Here is a 5,050-nt window from a genome sequence, read left to right on the forward strand (position 1 = left end):
ACTTTCAAAAAGCTTTGTATGGCTTAAAACAAGCTCCTCGAGCTTGGAACGCAAAACTGGATCAGATATTAAAGGGAATGAAGTTGCAAAAGTGTACTAAAGAAAGTGCAGTATATCGCCGTGAAGAGGGAGAGACTCTTCTCATAGTTGCTATCTATGTAAATGACTTTTTGTGACAGGAAACACTCTCAAGGTCATCAATGAATTCAAGGCCGGAATGTCAACAAAATTTGAGATGTCTGATCTCGGAAAGCTTACTTATTATCTCGGCATCGAAGTTCATCAAGGAGAAGATGGAATCAAAATTAAACAAGAAGGTTATGCAAGAAAGATACTAAGAGAAGTAGGTTTAGAATCGTGTAATCCAACTAAAGTACCAATGGAATTTGGACTTAAAATTTCAAAAGCTGAAGATGAGGAAGAGATAGATCCTACACGCTACAGAAGAAACATTGGGTGCTTAAGATACTTGCTACACACATGACCGGATTTGGCATTTGCTGTTGGAGTTTCTAGCAGGTATATGCAGAGCCCGCGGAAGTCACATGGAGTCATGATGAAGCACATACTACGATATCTAAAGGGAACAGTGGCATACGGCTTGAAATACAATCGAGGAGGATCGAAGAGTATCATAGGATATAGTGACATCAGTCACAACATTGATCCAGATGATGGGAGACGCACCACGGGTCACATTTTTTGTCTCGGATCTACACCAATTACGTGGTGTTCGCAAAAACAGAGTATGGTTGCTCTATCATCATGCGAAGCAAAACTTATGGCTGTGATGGAGGCGGCTAAACAAGCTATTTGGCTTCAAGATTTGCTAAGTGAGATCACGGGAAGGAAGACTGAGCAAATCACCATCAAGATTGATAATATTTCGGCAATAGCACTCACCAAAAACCCAGATTTTTACGGTAAGAGCAAGCACATCCATAAACGCTATCATTTCATACGACAATGTATTGAGAGAGAGCTAGTGGAAGCAGAGCATGTACTGGGAACGGAGCAGAAGGCTGATATCTTGACAAAGGCTTTGGTAAGGATCAAGTTCAGTGAGATGAGAAGCTTGATAGGAGTTCAAGACTTAAGCAAAAGTGAGTTGAAGCTTAAGAAGGAGAATATTGAATAAGCTTCAATATTGCTTGCAGCCTAAGATGCCTTCAACAAATCGGTTAAGGATATGATAGGCAAAAGAAAATATCTAATTCAAGAAGTATTAGAAAAAGAGAAGTTTTCCAATTATATGTAGAGTTAGATTAGTCGAGTTAGGATTATAAATACCTTGATCGAGTTGTGATCAAAAGTATGAGCTTTGTGTTTAGTTTTGAGAGAGTTTCTAAACATTAATAAAAGAAGAGTTGTTCTTTTAATCTAAGTTTAAGATTTTATATATGAGGCACAGCAATTAGTGGGGTTTATCTTTCAGTACAAATTACATTTCTTACTAAGTTTTAAAAATTAAAGCTTTATGACGCATAACAGTTAAACTTTGTTGTTGAAATTTCATAACAATTAGTCATATTTCTCATAACAATATGACTATACATTTCTCATATTGTCGTCGTTGCAATTTCATAAACTTTGTTGTTGACTATTTCACGTTAATTATAAGGCCTTAAATGCTATATTCATCTAATCACAAATCAACCTATCTTCTCCGTTAAAACTCGTAGTCTTTTCGGTATTTTTCGCAAATAACCTCTACAAAAAGGAAACATAATCTTGTTTTTATTGCTCAACCCACTATCTCGTCATTTTTGTAATCTGAAATTTAAATTCTTCTTTTAGCAGATTTGATGATGCATTTGTTTGTCTTTAGCTGAAAGAATTCAATAATTTAGCTATGTCAATACGGATTTGATTATAATTTATTAGTGCTTTAGTTCACATTTGCTTGGGTAATCAAGAAATACGTCAAATATATACGGATCAGCTTCTTGACTATTAGTACGTATTTTGTGCGTTTGGACTGTTACGTGTAAAGTGGATTTGTTTTTGTGTGATGTACAAGTCTCTTCTGTTTTTGAATACAATTAAGTTGATTTGCTACACCATTAGTACCATATATGTCCCGTGCGTTCATGGTTCTACGTCATGGTTCTTTAAGATAAAGAACACATTTAAAATAATGCAAAACAATCTTATACAGATAAATGAAACCCACTGAATCCTGGTGATGATCATGCTTTACACTGACCATGAGATCTTATGACTTGATACTAGTGAAAACAGTAGGAAACTGTTACGTTAAGTGAAACATAAAAAACTTATTTGGAAGCATCCTCTATAAGATATGAAATCTGCTTCTCGGCTTATAGTTCTCTAGAAGCATCAAGGTTGATGTCCTTACGTCTTCAGCATCTCCAGGTATGATTTCATGATCTTCTTGTCTGGTTCGTAATTGGCTTCCATTCTATTCAAAGGTCTCATATCAAGATCAATGAAGTGTACCTACCAGCGATATGTGGATCGGCCTCAGTTTCATTAAGAGAGAAACAATACAACAAAAGAAATCTGGACTGGAAGTAATTAAAAAAACATGTACCTTGTACTCAAAATCTTTAAAAATTTGTTGATTCAAGATGAACATTACCGTGGGAAGAGGAACTTGACAGACCAGTCTCTGCTGATCTAATACTTACCATTACACCGCAATCTGTTGCAGTGGAAGATATTAGAAAATTCTTCAATATATTTAATTTTTCATCATGTGACATTGAATGCATGGCACCAAATTGATTAGACAATTTGCTCTTTTCCAACTCTTGGCACGCTTTACACTGGTCAATTAAGTCATAGTATGCGTGTATCACCCCCTCAATGTTATATTTGTCATGCTTTTGAACGTGTAGAAGCTGATCTAGAGCTCCAGATTCGTAAATAGTTTCAGCAACAAGCTCTATGAAACTACTTGCACATACGTCGTCATCTTCGGTTTTCAAGAACCCTTTGAGTATATGCTTAAAAGCTAATTCCACCTTTGAGTTTGTTATGCATTTGCTACCACGAAAGCCTCCAAATACCAGAGAACCGTTCAAGAACACACGGAAATTGGTTTGAGGAGTCGCGTAGAGCGCTTTTATTGCTTTGTGTATTCTATCTTTGGATCCAGAGAAAAGGTCTAAGGGGTCATATTCACTGACTTCTAATATCTGAGGCATGACTTTAATGTGTTAGCTTCGAAGTTGGATTTTGTATTTGAGGATGTACGAGAAAAGTACCTCGTTTTGCCTAAGCTTCAGAACTTGTTGCATTTTGAAACGAGTTACACTCTTCTTAATAACATTTTCTTCCGCTATGAAACTTGAAGATGGAAGAAATCCATATTTGGGCTGTTTCATCAGGGTAAATATATATCAGCCAAAAAAAGAAAGAAAGAAAAGGACAGGATAATGATCATGTATACCTTTATTTCAACAGTTAAGCATGATTTATCATCCTCAACATGACCTGAAAGCAGAGGAGATCATTAACTCGGGTGGCATGTATCTATAAACCAAAAACCATAACTTAAATCCATCATTAATTTGAGTTAATCAAGAGACAGCATACAAGCTCACATCAACTTTTACTTGCTGCCAAGTAAAACAATGAACAGAAAGAGCTTCATTAATATTGTAGTTGACTACACAAAATTAATTTACCGTGGGTGAAACGTGTCAAATCATCCATGAGAAGCTCCGAAGTGCGGTTAGTATCCACACTGGATGGATTAGCTCGCCGGGAAAGAGGCTGAGATGTCACCATTTTCTCAACAGACTCAAGAAACTCCGTTGCTACAAGACGACGAATCTACAACATTCCCAAATAATTAATGAAGACTTAAATTCCTTTTAAAACATCCCAAATGCAACTTCCAGATTCTTGTAACCGTTAGAACGCATTAGAATAAAGACAAGGGAAATAGCATACTCCAGCATTAACATGTTTGTGACCCAATAAAGGTCTCATGACATGTTTGACAAACAAATAATCCACCATCTCCTTGTTTTGGCAAGATGCAAGATCCTTAATGTCTCCCCAAATAAGATTTTCGAGACTGGTAAGATCATTTCCACTAGTGTCTCCTCCATTTTCATTCCCATTCTTTAGCTTTTTCGCTATCCTCATCACCTTTCCCAACTTCACATATACCACAAAAGAGAAAAACATAACAAGATTGCAATCAATGTTATCTAATTCTTCCTAATCCCAAAAACAATGAATTTAAATATATAATCATCTTTGTTATTAAGAAACAGATTCAAATAGGAGACTAGCTAGCGTACGTAAGTGGGAGAGGATCCAGTGTAAGCGAGAACTAAATTAACAGCTCCTTCGCCTCTATATGACCAATCAACTGCATCTTTTGCTTCCAAAACAATCTCCTCCATCTGATTACAAACACTCAAAACAAGTTAACAAAAACATATTTTACGTAAATAACATTCATAACGTGTCTTTTGAGCAATGATCAAATAGTAAACAAGCTAAGCGAAGCGTAAGTCCATTCAACGTCAGCCCTAGTCATGACATTAGTCTTGTAGTCAATATATACCTCTATAACTAAAAGTTGATTGCATTACATGTATCACTAAATTCAAAATAATTCATGCGCTGTAACGCAGTTTCTTTCTAATATACATTTGATTACTAACTAACTTTATATATATTCAAGCCTTTTGTCATCAGTTTGTGTTTCTCTTGAAATTGCAACAATAATGTCAAGAATCAAACGTTAGCTAGAGAGAAAATGTAAGATCATCACACCTATGGCAACAATAAAAGAAAATGACTAACCTCTTTCGACTCTTAATGGCGCCTAGAAACTCTCCTACTCCTGGACCTTTAGGAAGAAGAGATACATATATATGCTTTTGAGTTTTGAGGAATTATGTTGTGGAAGAATGAGAATCACAATAATGTCCTCACTCACACAATTCCGACAATCACTTTCTGGAAGATCACTCATCCTCAAACTAATCCTGCTTAAGCACGCTTAACTCTGGAGTTCTCTCAAGACTCTTGACCAAACATCTACGCAAACAGAGGTGTCACAGTA

The 5,050-nt window shown here is 36.0% G+C and overlaps 1 pseudogene; it reads right to left on the reverse strand.

Moving 5' to 3' along the window:
* On the reverse strand, window positions 2,152-4,687 carry LOC104787223 (annotated as a pseudogene).

This window comes from Camelina sativa, chromosome 5, assembly GCF_000633955.1.
Source record: "Camelina sativa cultivar DH55 chromosome 5, Cs, whole genome shotgun sequence".
Classification (NCBI taxonomy): Eukaryota; Viridiplantae; Streptophyta; class Magnoliopsida; order Brassicales; family Brassicaceae; genus Camelina; species Camelina sativa.